This window comes from Simochromis diagramma, unplaced genomic scaffold (assembly GCF_900408965.1).
Source record: "Simochromis diagramma unplaced genomic scaffold, fSimDia1.1 OVJJ01000030.1, whole genome shotgun sequence".
In the NCBI taxonomy this organism is placed as follows: Eukaryota; Metazoa; Chordata; class Actinopteri; order Cichliformes; family Cichlidae; genus Simochromis; species Simochromis diagramma.
In genome coordinates this window covers 73,449-94,635 of record NW_024387340.1, presented here as the reverse complement: position 1 = coordinate 94,635, position 21,187 = coordinate 73,449, and the positions used below count along the sequence as shown (strand labels likewise).

The window sequence follows — 21,187 nt, the reverse complement described above, 5'->3', positions numbered from 1 at the left end:
TTGTTTTTGTTGTTGTTGTTGTCGGTGTTGTTGTTGTCGATGTTGTTGTCGGTGTTGTTGTTGTTGTTGTTGTTGTTGTTGGTGTTGTTGTTGTTGTTGTCTTCTTACCTTGAGTAACAGACAAAATAGCTAGATGAGAATTGATTAACAGAACTGTTTACTTTTAATATAAGAATCTAAAACATAAATAATTTCTGAAACTAAAAACTAAAATACAAATAATTGGATGTTTGTCTGTACTTTATTTCCCAAAGTGAGTCGGGGTATATATGCATATTTGTGTACAGTATGAACGGCATAGTTTGCTATACTGGGCGACCGTGGCTCAGGGGGTTGGGAAGCGCATTGGTAACCGGAAGGTCGCCGGTTCGGGCTCTCTGTCCTGGTTGTTGTGTCCTTGGGCAGGACCCGCCTACTGGTGATGGGCGGATGGCGTGACATGGCAGCCTCACTTCTGTCAGTCTGCCCCAGGGCAGCTGTGGCTACAACTGTAGCTGCCTCCACCAGTGAGTGAATGAATAGTGCATTGTACAGAAAAGCGCTATATAAATGCAATCCATTATACTACAGATGATGTAAACTTCTTCATGCAGGGGTTTTTAGAGGAACGACTTATTTATGTCTTCTATTGTTTTCCTTTGGCTGCTTTGTCTCTCATTTCCCTTCCAGTCCCTGAACCTGACCACGTTCAGAGGAATGCTCTTTGTTAAGTCACTTATCATCATCTATGAATCAGTCAAGTATAAAAACAAGTGTCCTAACTCAGGGAAGGAACCAGTGTTGTGTCTACACATATCAGGCAATTCAGCAGAAATCCATTTAAATTGTATCTTTAGGTGTTTTGTTATTATTTAGTTTTAAATTCAATTTTTTTAGTAGATAGTGTCTAATCACAGCCACAGTTGCCTTAAGGCATCTTTTATATTGCAAGATAGACCCTGACAATAACACAGAGTTGTCAAAGGAAAATTGTTTTTATATAATGTGATCAGCTTCATGAAATGTATTCTTTTATTGATCACTAAGCAAACGTCTACGTGACCTTTGACTTGTACTTTTGTGTGATAAACAACTAACAGCTTCCTCTTTCTGTAAGAACGTACAGATTTAGAAAAAGGGGAACCTCAGCTCAGAGTTTTTAGAATAATCATACATACAGCACATACATCACACCAACACACACAACCCCGAGTCCCCGTGTTTTTGCTCGGCGGGCGTGATCGCGGATGCTGTGCAGGTCCACACGGCACCGCAGACCATGCCCCCGCCACAAACACTGAAGGCAGTTACAAAACATATTCACGTTCAAGCTCCTTACAACTGTACAAACTCTGCTTTTGCCTTTTATACTTCATTGCTTTAGATGGCAGCGAGTCCTGCTGCGACAAAAAGGCTTTCTGTCTGTGCAGGCTGTCTACCTGTGTATTGTGTTCCAGTTCATCCCATGCATCATTAGTTGGAGTTCAGCCGTGTACTCACCTGTCTCCAATCGTTAGTCAGTCATGCATTTTGACTGGTGAATCTAAATGGAGTACTGGAGTACTCAAAGCATCCACCCCATACACACCCATTCACACAAGCACTATTATCTATACGTTGAGTGCTCTGTAACTATCATTCATACATCATTCATTCGTACTCTGATGGATGCATCGGGTTAGTATCTTATATTAGGCATGCAAACTAGGGGAGCCAGGGATCGAACTACCAACCTTCCGATCAGCAGCTGACCTGCTCTTCCTCCTGAGCTACAGCCACCCTGTTGAAGCCCTCGGTTCCCTCCAGTCCTTTGTCGTGTCATAGATGTTGCCTATCCTGTGTGTTCTGCTCAAATCAGTTAGCCAGTCAATCAATGTCCGTTCATGTTCTGTTCATCCACTCTGTGATAAAGGCCGTGGTAATCCTTCACTAATCAACGAGTCCTGTGTTTCATCTCTTCCTCTCCTCCACACACGAAGCTGCTGACAATCTGCATCTGATGTAATAACTCAAATGGAAACATTTTCTGATGCAATTTCACATTTTTTTCTTTATTAAAGAAAATAATGGTGGATTCTCCCTACAGCGCCCTTCTTTCTATAATAAATATAATTCCATTGTCATCATTTATAACTTTGACTCTTGAAGTAAATTTGATTGGTCACCAGTGAACTGTGGGAATCTTTACTGTGCATCACAAAGCTGCTGTTGGACAGGAGCAGCAGACTGTCACTACTGTACTCAGCTGTGTATTTGCATCTTGCTCAAAACCTCAACCCGCTTGCATGCGAGTGTGTGGTAGTTTCATATCTCAGCGTTAAACCTGGCCTAACTTTGTCTACATGTACAACACTCTGTGAGACTGAAACAGACTGAAAGCAAACTTCTAGTTTTCTTCAGTCTGACTCCTATTGAATCGTTACTTTACATATTCAGATTCATGCAGCACTGATTCTGGGTCAGTTTTTATTACAAACATCCAGCAGCCTGTCAGTGTGCTCGCTGTGGATGTTTCACTCCTGAACCACAGTGGAGACACAAGCTGATGGTCTCAGTCAGGCTGACACTAACAGGCTTCATGTTTGACGGTCAGAGGTTCATGTGTCTCACCTCTGTCAGATCTCTGTCCTTCGGTCACAGTCACATAAGCAGCTAGTTTCCCATCACAGTAGTACAGTCCAGAGTCAGCAGGCTCAGCTTCTCTTATTGTTAATGTTTTGTCTCTACGGGAAAAATAAATCCTTCTATAATTTATTTCTCCAGAGTCTCGTCTCCATGTTGGAACAGCTGATCCTCCAACATCAACAGGACATCTCAGTGAGACGCTGCCTCTCTCTTCAACAGTGCGTATTATTGTTCCTGTGAATAACAAATGAATGTGTGACTAAAAACCACGATTGAGCTTGTAAAATGGACAATTATTGACTTTTCTCGTGTTCATTATGAAATCAGGGGCTCAAACAAACAAACAAAAAATAAAAACAAACAATATCAAAAAAGCAAAAGCAAATAGCTAATTAAAGAAATGTGATGAATGAACCTATTGAGACCTGAGGGATGTGTCTAGATTACGGGGTTAGCAGGCATGTAGAGCCTAAGGCTCGGTTTTTCAAAGTTACCATGGTAACTGGAACATGGAACCTGGTTTTGTTACAGTTTCAGTGTAAAACTGGGAGTTAGTGACACATTTATCATTTAAAGTAATTCATCCCAACATGCAAACTGTGATGCATCGACACAACAAGGTGCTGGAGTTTAGTTGGTGATACAGAGAATGGACAGTTTTATTTTTGGTCTCTAACCACACAACTGCTATTAGAGTTAACAGAAGAAAGGTTACAGAACTGGATCATCATGTTTGCACACTGTTAATTATAGAGAATATTAACATTTATTTAATTTTATTTTCTCATTTACATTTAATCTTCATTGGGCTTTAATACGTGTCAGACCTAAAGCCAATGAATGGCTTTTTAAAGTTTTTTAAATAATTACGTCCCAAAAATCAAACGACCCCCTGTGATGTGAGTAACGGCGACAGTGGGGAGGAAAAACTCCCTTTAACAGGAAAAAACCTCCAGCTAGAAACAGGCTCAGGGAGGGGCGGGGCCATCTGCTGCGACCATTTGAGAGTAAACACATAGAGAGTGAAGAAGAAACACCCAGTGCATCATGGGAATCCCCGGCAGCCTACGTCTATTGCAGCATAACTAAGGGAGGATTCAGGGTCACCTGGTCCAGCCCTAACTATATGCTTTAGCAAAAAGGAAAGTTTGAAGCCTAATCTTGAAAGTAGAGATAGTGTCTGTCTCCTGAATCCAAACTGGAAGCTGGTTCCACAGAAGAGGGGCCTGAAAACTGAAGGCTCTGCCTCCCATTCTACTTTTAAATACTCTAGGAACAACAAGTAGGCCTGCAGAGCGAGAGCGAAGTGCTCTAATAGGGTGATATGGTACTACAAGGTCATTAAGATAAGATGGGGCCTGATTATTTAAGACCTTGTATGTGAGGAGCAGGATTTTGAATTCTGGATTTAACAGGAAGCCAAAACAGGAGAAATCTGCTCTCTCTTTCTAGTCCCTGTCAGGACTCTTGCTGCAGCATTTTGGATCAGCTGAAGGCTTTCAGGGAGTTTTTAGGACTTCCTGATAATAATGAATTACAGTCGTCCAGCCTGGAAGAAATAAATGCATGAACTAGTTTTTCAGCGTCACTCTGAGACAGGATATTTCTAACTTTAGAGATGTTGCACAAATGGAAGAAAGCAGTCTTACATATTTGTTTAATATGTGCGTTGAAGGGCCAAGGTAATGCCATCCAGAGTAAGAATCTGCTTAGATACCATATTTCTAAGATTTTCAGGGCCGAGTACAATAACCTCAGTTTGATCTGAATTAAGAAGCAGAAAGTCAGAGGTCAGGTTAAACAATCTGAGATAAGCTCCAGCTTCTTGATAAAGCTCTATGGCTGGAAAAGCAGATTCATGGATGCCTCTGTTGCCTTGTTTGCAGCACTATTGTTGGCATTTGTTGTTGTAATATTTACAGTGTTTATGGTTTAATACTGTCTGACTGAATCACACTAGGCTGCATAATTGTTCCATTTTCTGTGAAAGACCACATTAACCGTCCAACGTGGTCCGACTCCTGATCACGTTCCAGTAGAATCAAAACTAAAGCGCCGACAACAGCAACAATCCCCACATCCACATTTACACCACACATTGTGTTGCTGCTCTCTTGTTACAGCACACAGACACACTTGATAACCACGTTGGTAATGCCGGCGATCACTGCACAATAACCCACACTGAAATGCTTCAGTGTGGTTTGAGTTTACAGAGAGCAGAGATAAGACTTTTATGTAGCTGCTCACTGGTTACTGCAGCATGTGAGGTTTACACATGAAGAACATTACAGTTATTACTTTATATAAAATGCAAACGCAGCATTTATTAACACACTGATGTTTGAGGGGTTTTTTTTAAATCAGAAATGATTTTTAAAGAGAAAACAGGTTAACGCTGATAAAGTTACCTGATGGGATCACTGTCAGCTCCTCTGCCAGGTAACTATTACAGAAGTATCTGCCAGAGTCTGAGGGAGCAGCTCTGAGGATGATCAGAGACCCGTCAGCCTGTGAACTGTATCGTTTCTGTGGATCATTGATGTGTTTTTATGTTCTGTCTCCATCAAGCTGTAAGTATGTCAGCTCTGCTTCCTCCACTCTCTCTGCTCCACCTCACTTTACCCTGTAGATAGTAAGGACAGCGCACAGCGAGCTGCGTCCCCTCTGTAACTACTTCACGGGTTAAACCTGCAAAACAAAAGCATTTTTAAAATCATGTCTCAGACTCACTGAGTACACGTTAACATCACATGACTCTCTGTCTCATGAAGAGTGACCTGAGTGTTACTCTGTGCTCTGTCCTCAAGTTTAAGTTCAATAAAATTCAACTTTGAGCATCACACGATCATCCTGACAGAGGGAAGCAAGTTAACTGACAGTTTGTTAGGAAACAGCAGGATATTTGCCGTCCTATGAATGTTTCCTGATTGTAAATTCTTAAAGCTTTAGTCTGAAAATGATTATTTCATTATCTTATTATGAATCAATCAATAAAAAGCTGAACCTCAGGTAAAAATCACCGTTTTTCATGAATGTTGTTTTCAAAACAGTTCGTCTAAAACAAACAGAGGATTTCATTTTTAAAACTTTTCTTCCGGAAGATGAAACGTGAAGTTTGAGCTACATTGACACCATAACTCGACTTCCTGTGATCGTGTGTCTGCTTCACACTTTGAACTCAGTTTCCTATAATCGTGTGAAATCCCTGAAACTACAAACACCAACACAAATGCACATGTGTGAAAACTATAAAGTATATCAGACATTAATGCAAAGTGTCCCACCTGCTGTGACATGACCGCTCAGAGCGCAGGCTAACAGGCAGCAGTAGATGTTCACCCACATCCTGACAGACTGAAGTGTCTGAACTCACAGTGACCACCGTCTGTGTTTGAACAGAGAACAGGAAGTCAGCGCCTCTGTGAACACGCCTGCTCTTCTATTTCTGAGGTTCTGTGGTCAGAGAACAGACGCTTTCTCTCGTTATTATAACCTGTTGCACTTGTTTCAAATCCAGTGACTGTAACTAAACTCACCGACTGCTGTTAGAACTCAGACACACAGATACATGATGGAGATTCATTTGGTGACATTTTAGTGTTTTTCGTTCTTCGTGTATTAGACAGAGACATGTTTCATGGATCAGCAGACGAAGACAAATATAAATGAGGGTCGTGGACGAACTGAAGTGATGCTGTGTCCAGTTTAGATTAAAATGAACGCAGAGGTCTCGAGGTAAGAGCCTCTCCACTACACACTGGAAGGAGCCAATAGATGCTTTGCATCCCTGAGGTGCTCCACGTGTGTCCTGCCCTGACCCTGGGGCAGAGCCAGAACCTGATGGACACATCGTGTCGCCCAGCTGGTTTGGAAATGCTTCACTGCCCCCCCAGGAGAGCTGCAGGAGGTGGCTGGAGGGGGCGAGTCTGCGGTGAAGACACTGACAGCTGCTGATTTATGATCAGTGGAAACTGAGAGGCTGACAGGAAGTCGTCTTCACTCTGCAAGATAATTCCTCCACAGCTGATTTCTAACTGATAACTGATCTGTAGAAGAGCTCTATCTGTATGACTTCCTATCAATCAGCTATCAGGAGCTAAATCATTCCTTTGCACACAGACAGACTCTTAAAAGAGCCGAGTGACGTGGTCACAGTCATCAGAGATCATAATTAATGTTAGAGTCACACAGCTCATATCTCTGCGTGGAGGAACAGTCATGGTAAATGGCCTGTATTTGTACAGCGCTTTACTTGGTCCCAAGGACCCCAAAGTGCTTCACACATCCATTCATCCACACATCCACACATTCACACACACATTCACACACTGGTGATGGCAGCTACATTGTAGCCACAGCTCACCCTGGGGCGCACTGACAGAGGCGAGGCTGCCGGACACTGGCGCCACCGGGCCCTCTGACCACCACCAGTAGGCAACGGGTGAAGTTGCCCAAGGACACAAGGACCGAAGGCTTGAACCGGCAACTCTTGAGCCACAATCACACCTGGAAAGTTAATAAGAGGAGCTGGGAAAAGAAAAAGTTTCAACCTGAGGTGAAAGTTTCTGAACATCCAGGATAAAAACATGGAGGCTCTGCACGAGTTAGAATCTGAAGGCAGAAGAGAAAAACAGCGCTGAGGTTAAAGTGAAGGTGGCAGAAATAATCATGTGATGACAGCAGAGTTGAGTTTGTCAGTGTGAGAAAGCAGAAGTGATAAAAACAGTGCAGCAGCTCAGTCGCCCACATCTGAAGGCACAAAAGGCTTCACTGGGGATTATTCTGAACTGAGAATCATGCAAAGCTGTTCTGAAACAGCACACGAGGTTCTTTGTAAGTGGAGCTTTATTAGTAAGCGTTTGTATTTTTGGTGGTGGCTCAGTGCACACAGTGACATGTTAGTGGTGCTCTGCAGTGAGTGAATTTATCCTTCTGCATGGCATCACCACACGGCTCGTTAGCCTGTCTGATCACCTGTATTCTGCACAGGAGAAACTCCAGTCACACCTCACAGCCTGGCCCAGGAAACACAGACTGGATATGAAACATGGGCATAAGATTCAGATGGAAACATGAAGCCAGCGTGGAAGCGTTTAAAGCAGGGGGTTAATGCACTGATTGGAGGTGGAGAACAGGTCCTGCTGGATGCCCCGAGACCCCGCCCACCACTGCAGAGCCTGGTTAGTGCTGTGGAGGATGGAGGACACAGTCCATGGAGTTTTTCCCAGTTTGTCCCTTTGATCAAAGTTTACTTCTAACTGAAACTGAAAGCAAACGGCAGCTGCTGCACAGAGGAAGTGAGAAAATAGCAGCGTCACCATCGTCTATCTAGTCTCAACACAGAGACCTCGGCAGGTGTCGCATACACAGATATACAGGAGTGCAGAATTATTAGGCAAGTTGTATTTTTGAGGAATAATGTTATTATTGAACAACAACCATGTTCTCAATGAACCCAAAAAACTCATTAATATCAAAGCTGAATGTTTGTGGAAGTAGTTTTTAGTTTGTTTTTAGTTTTAGCTATTTTAGGGGGATATCTGTGTGTGCAGGTGACTATTACTGTGCATAATTATTAGGCAAACTTAACAAAAAAAAAATATATACCCATTTCAATGATTTATTTTTACCAGTGACACCAATATAACATCTCCACATTCACAAATATACATTCTGACATTCAAAACAAAACAAAAACAAAATCAGCGACCAATATAGCCCACCTTTCTTGCAAGGACACTCAAAAGCCTGCCATCCATGGATTCTGTCAGTTGTTTTGATCTGTTCACCATCAACATTGCGTGCAGCAGCAACCACAGCCTCCCCGACACTGTTCAGAGAGGTGTACTGTTTTCCCTCCTTGTAAATCTCACATTTGATGATGGACCACAGGTTCTCAATGGGGTTCAGATCAGGTGACACAGGTGGCCATGTCATTAGTTTTTTCTTCTTTCATTACCCTTTCTTGCTAGCCACGCTGTGGAGTAGGGGAGACCGGGGATAGTTGTAACGTGGGTCAGTTGTAACACTTCCAATTTCTCCAATCAGGGCTAAGTTTCAAATGCTGTGGACTCATTCCTGTGCATGCCAATTCAAGTTCTGCATCACATGTGAAAAATCCGCACATTTTCATCAAACACAGACAATTTAACACGAAAAAAAGTAAATGTGTATGCCAAAAGTAAGTTTTTCTACTTTATTTCAATTTCTAATAGCATTATCTGCTTTGCAGTTTAAACTCATCCAACTTAAATTATGTTATTTGTATTGTCTATGGGGAATATTCGTGTAGGTCTTTAGTGCTAATGTTTTAGCCGTTGGCTGTAATGTTAGCTAGTCATGGATATAGGAGTCTGGGTCAGTTGTAACAGCAAACAGTCTGGGTTAGTTGTAACAATAATGCAGATGTTACAACTTACCACACTATTACTTTACTTATATTAACTACAAGTTGGGCAACGAATCAGCAGAGAGAGGTTCACTGGTCGCATTTGTATATGCGGTTAATGCCTGTTTGTGTTCCTACACAACATTATGCAGACCTCGTGTCAGAGATGGACCAGCAGGAAGTATGGTAGTGGAAATAAATCAGGATGGGTGCAAGAAACAGATTCCTCATCTTTCTGAAGAACTTTGCAAACCACACCAAGGTAAGCCATGAAAAAAGTAATGGAATTGCGATGCTGGTGAACAACTACATTTTTTCAGCTTCATTGTTATGTTCAAAATTGGTGCAAGAGTTGTAGGTTATAATGCCCACTGCGCCAATGAGGCCAAAACTCAAGGAAGACCAACCAAAATCTAATGAATAATTCAGTTGCAGAAAATTCCATAACTTGTCTTTTTGGGGGTTGGAATATGTTCAAACGCTAGATTTCTGCATTCTGTCCACACACACACACACACACACAAACACACACACACACACAGTACATAAATGGCTCTAAGTGCATTCATGTGTTGAATAAACAAAGATTACCTGTTAATGTTTTGTTAGTACCCTTATTTCATTGTGTTACATTCTCACCCCAGGATATGTTACAACTAACCCAGACTATGGGGTTAATTGTAACATTTCACTCTTTTGTGTTTGAGGCCTACCATGCATATGGGTAATTGTGCTGCAGAGAAAATAGCCTGCACTATTAATAGCAGAGAATGTAAATAATTTGCATTACATTTTGAATCCACTACCTTAAAAGAGCTCCAATGTACAGACAGAAATGTCAAAAATGCTTACAAACTATCCCCGGTCTCCCTACTTGGACGCGTGTGATGGAGCATTGTCCCTGCATGAAAATCATGTTTTTCTTGTAAGGATGCAGACTTCTTCCTGTACCACTGCTTGACGAAGGTGTCTTCCAGAAACTGGCAGTAGGACTGGGAGTTGAGCTTGACTCCATCCTCAACCCGAAAAGGCCCCACAAGCTCATCTTTGATGATACCAGCCCAAACCAGTACTCCACCTCCACCTTGCTGGCGTCTGAGTGGGACTGGAGCTCTCTGCCCTTTACCAATCCAGCCACGGGCCCATCCATCTGGCCCATCAAGACTCACTCTCATTTCATCAGTCCATAAAACCTTAGAAAAACAGTCTTGAGATATTTCTTGGCCCAGTCTTGACGTTTCAGCTTGTGTGTCTTGTTCAGTGGTGGTCGTCTTTCAGCCTTTCTTACCTTGGCCATGTCTCTGAGTATTGCACACCTTGTGCTTTTGGGCACTCCAGTGATGTTGCAGCTCTGAAATATGGCCAAACTGGTGGCAAGTGGCATCTTGGCAGCTGCACGCTTGACTTTTCTCAGTTCATGGGCAGTTATTTTGCGCCTTGGTTTTTCCACACGCTTCTTGCGACCCTGTTGACTATTTTGAATGAAACGCTTGATTGTTCGATGATCACGCTTCAGAAGCTTTGCAATTTTGAGACTGCTGCATCCCTCTGCAAGATATCTCACTATTTTTGACTTTTCTGAGCCTGTCAAGTCCTTCTTTTGACCCATTTTGCCAAAGGAAAGGACGTTGCCTAATAATTATGCACACCTGGTATAGGGTGTTGATGTCATTAGACCACACCCCTTCTCATTACAGAGATGCACATCACCTAATATGCTTAATTGGTAGTAGGCTTTCGAGCCTATACAGCTTGGAGTAAGACAACATGCATGAAGAGGATGATGTGGACAAAATACTCATTTGCCTAATAATTCTGCACTCCCTGTAGATACATGAGCATCTATAGCTCACGTAGCTAAGGGTCAGGGGTTTATCAGTTTCAGTGTCGGTCTGTCGACCTCGATGCTCCTCCCTCTGTGCTGCAGGCTGTGTCCTGCGGGAGAGCGAGTCCACGGTGAAGACACTGACAGCTGCTGATCTGTGATCAGTGGAAACTGAGAGGCTGACAGGAAGTAATTCAGATAATTCCTCCACAGCTGATTTCTAACTGACCTCTGTCTGTCTCACTTCCTACCAATCAGCTCTCAGCAGCTAAAAGCAGCACAGACGTAGATCCATTATAAAATGTGTGTCTGTCGTTGACCACACGGAGAGTTGCAGAGATTTTTTTTTGTTACCCGAACAGTTGGTCGCACAGGTGCAACCAAATATTTTTTTTTAGTCGCACCACTGAAAAATGTGGTGGCACTCTAGAGCCCTGTGTATTGTGAGCTAAGCTGATCCATAGTGTTACATCTATAAGGATGCTATGTGTTTGTAGACTTTCTGCCCAGTTTGACCCATTTAGCAGACGTCAGCCTGTTTAAGGCTCTGATGTCTGTTCTGTCTGTGTTACAGCTGTGTGTTTTTGTTGTACTGTGTCTTTAAGACTCTACAGGTCCTTCCTGATTGGAGAGCTGGTGGCGGCTAGCCTCGTCAGGTGGCTGTTTTTAAAAACACCCCTGCCCAGCAGTTGAGGGGCAGCAGCAGACCTGACTCTGACCTCCAAGCCTTGTGTTATGTGTGTGTGGTTCCTCTGATTTACTGAACTTTGTATATAGTGTGTAAATTAGTCTTCACTTGTAAATAGACAGTGAAACAGAAGGGGTGAGCTGTCTTATTATTTCCTTGTACTGTTTTCTCCTGTTTATTAGTCAGGGAGTTAGGTGCAGCGCGTCTTTGACTTTGTTCACATAGGGTTTCAGACAACACCTCCTCTCCTGAGTTAGCTTGTTGTGTTTGTTATTTTGGCCTTTGTTCACCCCGGAGTTAAGTTTTCAGTGTAGACAAATAAACCACTGTTCACTTAACAGATTGTTTTTTCTGTGTATGGTTTTGGGGACCAGGGCGGGGTCACTTCCTTTTTAACTCTTGTGCTACGTTCCTGTACCCCTAGACTGGGGCGTAACAGTATGACTTAAAGCAGTCGTGGTTTGTCTTGAACTAGCTGTGTGCAGGCAGGAAATGGACCCAAACACAAACTCAAGAGAAACAGAATAAAATGCAACTTTATGTACAGAATGTCAAAAAGGGAGAAACAAAACTAAACTGGGAAATCACAGGGGTAAGGACACAAGGGGAAATCTGATAAACTACACTGAACAACCATGAGACAAGAAAACAAGAAAACTAAGAACACGACCCAAGCAACAATGACCCAGAACCCAGTGATGGCTCGCTTGAAGCTGACGCTCCGGTGCGTGTGTCACAAAAATGAACACACTGCTTCTATTTTGAGTTGATTTTGGTCGATCGGGTGAGTTTTCCAGCTTTGTGTTCTGGCCGTTTGCTTTTGTTTTGTGCGTGTTTATTTTAAAACGGGAAAAACTTAAAATGTCAAAAATCTGCTTCCATAATATAAATATCATTAAATAACTTTAGAAAGACTTCCACGTGACTCTTTACACTTAATGTTATAAAAACATGTATTTAATTTTTAATTAATGTTAGTCTGCCAATTGTGCAGCAATTTAATTAATTAAAGACTGTATACCTGCATCTCTCCCAGTTTCTCTGCACGCAGCCTCCTCTGGGCCATGTGAAGGGATTTCCCTTAAGGCAGGAGAAATGATCTAAATATAAAAGGAGCAGGTTCGGCCATCGCAGAGTGGAACAAGTTCTCTTCTTAAATAAAAATGAAAAAGGGTTACCTTAAATGCATCGTGTTTTTAATTTGCAAGTTCATGAGCATTTTCCTTTTCCAGTTCACAATCAATTCTACCCCCAGGTCACAAATATGTCTGGGAAAATGTCCCTAATATAATATTATTTATAAATACACCCATCTAGCGATTAATTGCATAAGTACAAGGAGGCGGGACCTCACAGCAGAAGCATACTCCATAATATGTTTTACATTATTATATGTATATTATATGTAACGTGGTATTTTTCAATTATTGCATTTACCAACATCAAGAAGTCACAAGCAAAGAAAGACCACACCATGGTGCATGTTTAAACAAGCAGAGTTTACTGGACAAAATTATTTATAAAAGAAATAAACAACATTTTTGTCACCCCATAAATACACGTTTAAAGCAACACAGCGGCCCAATATCAGACAGAACTCCACTCTGTAGAGTGAGCAATCATAATGAAGCAGTTGGTTTTATTTTGTGGATTCAAGCTGCGCTTCATATTTTTGGCCAGCAGATGTCACCAGAGAGGACTGTGTTGAAAAGCTCCGAGTAATGAAGCGTTTTTCATCTGCCCATCACCACCAGAACCATCACATGATTTTCTCACCCAATAAAGGAATTTAACTAATTCAAAACAGGAGAAAACAGAAAAAAAGAAACGTCAGCTTGAACCAGTCACGTCGGGGCTGTATATCCACGCACCAATCGGAGCAGGGCCCTGGCACAGCTGAATTAACATGAACAGATGCATTTCATGTGTTTGCACAAAACAAACACAGGTAACATATATAACACATCTACATACACACTGTAACAGATACTTGTCTTTGAATGAAAATTGAAGGTGATAATATAAAGAACAGCGACTTGAACCTTTACTGAAGCTCAGTATTAGACACGAGTTCAAACTCACTGCTGTAATAACTAAGAATGATTAATATAACAACTATAATATTGGCCATATTATATTTACACTGACTGTAGTCTCATGAACAACATCAGCTAATTGTTATTTACTAGCTGATCTTAAATGACTGCTCAGCACAGAAATGAAGCCCAACAATCACGTTTACAGTTTCTCAGCCTCAGATAGTCAGCTGATCACACGGAGCTCATGTAGAAACAAACAAATGAACAAAAACATTTTCTCCTTCACTTCCTTCAAACAAAGCTGTACGACACGTTTCCAGCAGCATCATAGTCACTAGGCAACTTGAGCAGCGCGATGGAGGCGAGACCGTCTCATTTCACACACATCGAGGACGTGGCCCACGTAGAAGGCTGCTTCCTCCAAGGCTGCAGACCCTGAATTGGGATCCAGCCAAAATAAGCAGACAAGGGTAATTAGGGAGAGTGGACACACACAGCTGGAAGGAGCTGAGCTGACGACACACAGGATGTGACTCTGTCAAAGTAAAACAGGAAACACTAAGACACAGACTAATTCATGCACCATGACACGTTTGACTTTGAAGACAACAGGAGGAGACACATGACGGGCTGGGACAATGTACATGAACCCAACACAGACAGGAGAGACAGAATGATAACACGAGGGAGACGAGACCGACACAGAGGACAAGACAGACTCACACAGAACAAGCAAACACTGAAAGCTAACTAAGACACACTGACAGTGAACACTGGAACGTAACATTTGTCCCAGAGCAAAATAATCTCAAAATGCTGGGTCCCTGCGCCCTGACAAACAGAGCACATCGTGACTGTTTCATGGTTTGCTGTGAGGTCATGAGGTCAGGCTGTAGCAGGATTATCAGTGGCTGGTGTACCTGACTTGTTTCAGTGTGATGGAGCATCAGAGAGCAGACTCTGCTGCTGCGTCTCGCTTCTGTTTCTGCATCTGTCGAGCTGCAAAACACACAAAGTAAACTTGGATGATGCTTTAATTCTTTATTTTATTGGAACACTTCTGCTGCAGATTTGCAAACATCTGTTACTGTTCACTGTTCATGCTGTTTACTGGGAAAGCCTGACAGTCACAGAGACGTCCATCATCATAAACCTGCACATGTGCAGCTGCACAAACATCTGCACTAAAGCTGAATCATGTTAAACCTCAATGAGTCTGAAAACAGTCATGATGAGAGCACAGAGCTCTTGCTCCACCTTTCCTCCGGGTAACAGCAGTGATGCTGATCATGATGATTAAGTAGAGCAGTCCAATCAGTGTGCGGACAGTCATGTGCCACAGGTGATCAGCAGCTGGAAGACAAAGAAACATCTGGAATCAGAGCCTCATCCACCACCAGCTACAGTCAGACATCAGACAGTTATTCAGCTGTAGGGAACAACACAACAAACACACAACACACGACACAAAAGGACACAACCACACGACACAACAAGACACAACACACGACACAACAAGGACACAAACACACGACACGACACAACAACACAACACAACAAACACACAACACACGACTACAACACTGTGAACAAAGCTTGTTATTTTGTTTGACTTTGTTTCTTTATGACGTTCATACCGGGGTTTTCCTGAGGAGATATTGTTGTTGTCGGTATTGTTGTTTGTCGTTGTTGTCGGTCTTGTTGTTGTCGTTGCTGTTGTTGTTGTTGTTGCTGTTATTGTTGTTGGTCTTGTTTTCTTTCCTGTGTGGAAAAGTTGAAAGGTTTAATTCAAGGCAGACAGGAAAGTCAGTTTAGTGTAAACCTTCAAAGCTGAATGTAACAGGAGGAAAGTCACAGCGGTCCACAGCAACAACACAATGAGGTAAAGCCAACAGTGTTGTCAGTTTACAGCAGCTGAATGCATTATATCCTATAGAACTACAGAAGAAAAAAGGCCACATCCTGTTTGTGTGATGAGTTAAAATGCTTTGACATGTCAAACAGAGACAGACCATCCAATCAGACATGAAATAACTGCTGCTGATGGAGGACATTCAGAAACTTTCAACCTTATCATAGAATTTCATGGGACATCAGCTGCTTTCACTTTTCTTGATATTATGCAAAGAACACAACAACATTAAAGAGATTTTAATAGCTAGTAAAACAGTCAGTGTGATGTAAAAAGTATTTTCCTGCATGAAAGGATCGCAGACATACTTGTACTCGACGCATCGGACCAGCATTTATTCATCAGAACAGCTTCACATTAATTCTGAGGTAGAGAACAGGTCAAACAGCAGCCTGTCAGTGTGCTCGCTGTGGATGTTTCACTCCTGAACCACAGTGGAGACACAAGCTGATGGTCTCAGTCAGGCTGACACTAACAGGCTTCATGTTTGACGGTCAGAGGTTCATGTGTCTCACCTCTGTCAGATCTCTGTCCTTTGGTCACAGTCACATAAGCAGCTGGTTTCCCATCACAGTAGTACAGTCCAGAGTCAGCAGGCTCAGCTTCATTTATTGTTAATGTTTTGTCTCTACGGGAAAAATACATCCTTCTATAATTTATTTCTCCAGAGTCTCGTCTCCATGTTGGAACAGCTGATCCTCCAACATCACCAGGACATCTCAGAGTGACGCTGCCTCTCTCTTCAACGCTGTGTCTTATTGTTCCTGTGAATAACAAATGAATGTATGACTACAAACTAAGATGCATTTTGTATAACGGACGAACACAAATTTTCTCATGTTGTTAGTTTCTTTTTAAAATCTCATTGTCAGAGAAACACTGTGCAGTAAAGCTTCAGCACACACTGTTGTGTTAGTGTTACTGTGTGTTTAGTTGGTGACACAGTTTTATTATTGCTCTTAATGATCGCCATGTGTTACACAGCTGTTATTGCAGGTAATACAAGACAGATCAGAAAACTGTTCACTGTTACAGAGGACAGTGAATGTGTTTTATGGTAACATGTAAAACTTTTTTTGTCTGTTTCGTGGCTGATGCAGGACTTCTGTATGAAAGCTCTTTGGCTACACGCAGACAGGAGTTATGGGAGTTAATGCTACACAGAGGCGTCTCCAAAATCCAAACCAATACACACCAGCCACATGGAAAACAGGAATGTCAAATGTTGTACTGGGATTGGCCCTTGTTTGTAATGATTATTGTCGCAGTGTTACTTTAATATTTGATGTGGTACTTTGTATTTTTACATTAAAAAGTTAACTTTATGTTAACCATGCTGACTGCAGATGTGCTTGCAGTTAAAAACACGAGAGGTGAAAAAGCTAAACTAGTTCAGGGTTGTGTGGCAGCCTGTCACAGCTGACACAGACCAACAACCACCAACACTCACACCTACGGCCAAGTTAGAGTCAGGACTTAACCTAAACTGTGCACGACTCTGCACTGTGGGAGGAACACAGAGGACCATGTGAGCACAGTGAAGAGCTCGATAACTCCACACTGAAAGGCCTCAGACGGCCCGTGGATCTGACCCCACGGTTAGCCACAGTGCTAACAACCACACTGGTCTCATTTAAGACTAAAAGTCACATTTTCAGCAGAGATGCATGATTTTAAACAGGAAGGTGATAAAGTTTGATGTTACCTGATGGGATCACTGTCAGCTCCTCTGCCAGGTAACTATTACAGAAGTATCTGCCAGAGTCTGAGAGAGCAGCTCTGTGGATGATCAGAGACCTGTCAGCCTGTGAACTGTATCGTTTCTGTGGATCACTTGATGTGTTTTATGTTTCTGTCTCCATCAACAGTGAGTATGTCAGCTCTGCTTCCTCCACTCTCTCTGCTCCACCTCACTTTACCCTGTAGATAGTAAGGACAGCGCACAGCGAGCTGCGTCCCCTCTGTAACTACTTCACGGGTTAAACCTGCAAAACAAATAAAATGTCTGTGTGGAAATAAAAGTTACAAAGAAAACAGAAATCTGAAAGGATGATAGCAAGATAATCATAGTCAGGATATGATGATGATCAGAGATGGCCAGTAACGCGTTACTGTAATCAGACTACTTTTTTCAAGTAACGAGTAAAGTAAGGGATTACTATTGCAAAAACAGTAATTAGATTACCGTTACTTTCCCGTAGGAACGCTGCGTTACTGCGTTACCAAAACCGTGATTTTTTTGCGAGAATGTCTCACGACAGTGACGTAAGCAAGTGCGCCGTCAGTGACAACAGCTGTGTGCAGATCAACAATGGATCACATATCGAGTGCAGAGAGAGTATGAGCGTGCAGCGTTTAAAGCGTGGAAGTACTGACCTTACTTTGAGTTTGATTCCATAAAAAGTGACAAAAACATTAGTGTCCGCTGTGCGTGGGAAGAAAACTTTTTTACAGCGAAAAAACCCCTAAACTTCCAAACAAGCACCGAGTAGCTACGACGTAATGGGAAACTCACAGAGAAACTCGCGGAGTCTTCCACTGACCGCGGCACACCTGCACCAGGGTAACCCTCCGCCTGCCCCACTCCTGCTTTACAGGTGAAAATAGAGCAACAGGACCGCTGAGTCTTTGACTTTATTTATTTTCTGCTGTGTTTTACTTGCATCTATTTGAAAGACTGAGTGTAAACACAAAAAATATTTATTTTATGTGCAGGAATGTGCAGAAAATAGGCTTAAATGTTAAACTAATTTCTTCAAGTCAGAGAATGGTGCAGATAATTAAATGTTTGCTTGATGCATAAAGTTAAAAGATTAAAACTAATAAAACAAGTTTTAAAAAGAGACTTTTCCATTTGATTACATTTTGTATGATGGATTATGCAGAAAAAGTAGAATTGGGCTGAAAGATCTATCGCTTTATCACCTCTTCAGGTTGTAAATCGTGTTTTTAAAAAACTAAGTAATATTAATTACTTTTGAAAATAAGTAATCAGTAAAGTAACGGATTACTTTTGGGGGAAGTAATCAGTAATTAGTTACTGATTACTTTTTTCAAGTAACTTGACCAACACTGATGATGATATTTTATTATAAAAACTAAAATAAAAAACAATTTATAAAAATTCTTTGGTCAAAATAATTTGTTAAACAAATGAAGGATTTACGATAGAAATTTGTCTTCATGAAGCGTTTGTTAGTTTGAGCTACATTGACACCATAACTCGACTTCCTGTGATCGCGTGTCTGCTTCACACTCTGAACTCGTTTTCTATAATCGTGTGAAATCCCTGAAACTACAAACACCAACACAAATGCACATGTGTGAAAACTATAAAGTATATCAGACATTAATGCAAAGTGTCCCACCTGCTGTGACATGACCGCTCAGAGCGCAGGCTAACAGGCAGCAGTAGATGTTCACCCACATCCTGACAGACTGAAGTGTCTGAACTCACAGTGACCACCGTCTGTGTTTGAACAGAGAACAGGAAGTCAGCGCCTCTGTGAACACGCCTGCTCTTCTATTTCTGAGGTTCTGTGGTCAGAGAACAGAACCTCGCTACAGTATAATCTGTTACACAGGTTTTAAAAAATGCAGTGAAAGAAAGTCAGTTTAAAATGTTTACTTCTGTTAAGAAGCGGCAGCAAAAAGCTGTTAAGAAGTGGGAGCGCTAATAGTGACCAGTAGAAAACCAGCACATTGAAATATGGTGCACATGATTTATTTCCTTCCTGAAGCAGACGAGGGTGGAGGTGGAGTTAGTGGTGCAAATGAGTTTGTAAATGAGATTAATAATCTTTTTCCTGTTTCTTGACTCAGGTTTTGTTGTTTGCTCTTATTTCTTGATGGTCGAGACTAACGAGGTTACAGGTGTGTGTAAAATATATAAAACCAGTGAGATTTTGACAACTGGAGATTTCTAAGATGGTACAATGGAGATGCCAGAAAATATGGTTACATTTATTTAATTATTTATTTTGAAATGTGTGTGACTCATTTGATGGGTAAATGTACTGCAAAGATACTGCCCCTCTCCACAGTTTTATCTTCTTTATTTGTTTGGTGTGCTTAGCGTTGTTGCTTTATGCATTCAGTTCTTTATTACTGCATTTGTGACACATACTGTGCTCACTGGCAATCCAGCTGGAATATTTTGGTCCCATGGTGACGCTCATGCAGGCACTGAAACAGGCAGCTTTGGGGTCCTGTTTGTGTGTTTTAGTGCACAGACAGCCGCAGAGAGCAGCTGCGCTAAACTGAAGTGCTCGTGTTTGGTATTTGCAGTTGCAGAGCAAATGAGCAAGTAAAGAAAACGACTCTAAACTCGTGCACAGCTGGAAGTGTCATTTGTCCAAGTGTGCAACAAATTACACATCTTTTTAATTTACATTCCTTTAGATGGTTTTCTTTGTGACTCCTGTCTGTGAAGAGATCTGTGTAAACATGAGTGCATGAGATCTAGCTGCTAATGTGGTCTGTAAGTGTCGACTATTTTTACACCAGAGTAGATGAAACCACTGCACTGTCACATTTGTTTATCACTCTGTAAAGTTCCAGAGAGTTCATTGATGTATGCTATAGCTAGTTTTACCATTCAGCTCAAACCATCAGTGGTTTGTGAGCTTCATGAGGCCCCAACTGTCACGACACAGGCCGTCCGAGGCAGAGTGGACCCACAGAACAGATAAAACTCAGACACCAGCCGCTGTGGGATTGTACACAGTGCCTGTGAACGTAAAACAGTGAACAAGGTGAATTAACAGCATCTACTTACAAGAGACTAATGAGGGGGGCAGGGCTATGCACCAGGGAACACACAAAATACAACATAACTATGAGTAATGCTGGGAGAGATCGTACATTCAGTATGAATTCACTATGGGTGCCTCACTATGAACAGGCGAGTGATGATTAACACATGAAATAACGAAGCTACTATGACAGGGGACACTCCTGAGGTAGGTGATACCATAAAGGGAGCCCGTACCAGACTAAGAGTGGAGAATTCAGCAGCTATGTCCAGCGTCCAGGTAGAAAGTAAACTGTAGGCGGTGAGGTAAGCAATTCATGGACACAAACTGGTTAACAGACAACCGTCCAGAGAGTTGTTGTCCCAGCTGACCTTAAATACTGCCGAGGAAATCAGCTCCAGGTGCGGCTCCCCTGAGAGACGAGTCAGACTCCAGAGGAGTCGTGGCAGATAGTGGAAAAACACCGGCATTCACCAGACCATGACGCTAACACAGCTACAGCCTGACCACACGGGCTGATCTGAGAGCTTCAGAAATGCTGGGATTTCCACACAACCATCTCTACAGTTTACAGAGAGTGGGCCAAAAATACTTTTTAAAATCCACTAAATATTCAGTTTGTCAAGCACAGGTAAGGTTTTCAGAACTGCAGTAACTACAGAGGGATGAAGCTGATGATACCATGAATATATGGGGAAGATTACTGGAGGCTACGCCAGATACTTGCTGACCTTCAAGCTGGCGGCACACATAAACACAGCGGCTCACGTTTGGTGCTTTTATATGTTCTACGTGTATATTTATGAGTGTTTTTTTCTACTGTGTGTCGAGTGGAATCTACTCACAGTCGTCAGGACTGGAATTACACTTTGCAAACAATATCACGTCGCACTGTCACCACTTCCACGGCATTCCAGAGGACATAATAAGAACTCCAGGGTCTCTGTGGTTGGTTCTTCCCAGTGGCAAACCCA

General features: G+C 42.1%; 3 long non-coding RNA genes across 3 annotated transcripts; all 3 read right to left on the bottom strand.

Moving 5' to 3' along the window:
* Positions 1–47: 47 nt before the first annotated feature.
* On the bottom strand, positions 48–6,541 carry LOC120718220. Its single transcript, XR_005692420.1, has 4 exons — positions 5,892–6,541; positions 5,016–5,295; positions 2,590–2,838; positions 48–108 (listed from the first exon to the last, which is right to left on the bottom strand). It is a non-coding gene; the product is annotated as an uncharacterized LOC120718220 (long non-coding RNA).
* Positions 6,542–13,261: 6,720 nt separating this feature from the next.
* On the bottom strand, positions 13,262–15,460 carry LOC120718221. Its single transcript, XR_005692421.1, has 3 exons — positions 15,185–15,460; positions 14,805–14,900; positions 13,262–14,546 (listed from the first exon to the last, which is right to left on the bottom strand). It is a non-coding gene; the product is annotated as an uncharacterized LOC120718221 (long non-coding RNA).
* Positions 15,461–15,524: 64 nt separating this feature from the next.
* Positions 15,525–18,959, bottom strand: LOC120718222. The gene is made up of 3 exons (XR_005692422.1): positions 18,828–18,959; positions 17,165–17,444; positions 15,525–16,223 (listed from the first exon to the last, which is right to left on the bottom strand). It is a non-coding gene; the product is annotated as an uncharacterized LOC120718222 (long non-coding RNA).
* Between the last annotated feature and the right edge of the window lie 2,228 nt (positions 18,960–21,187).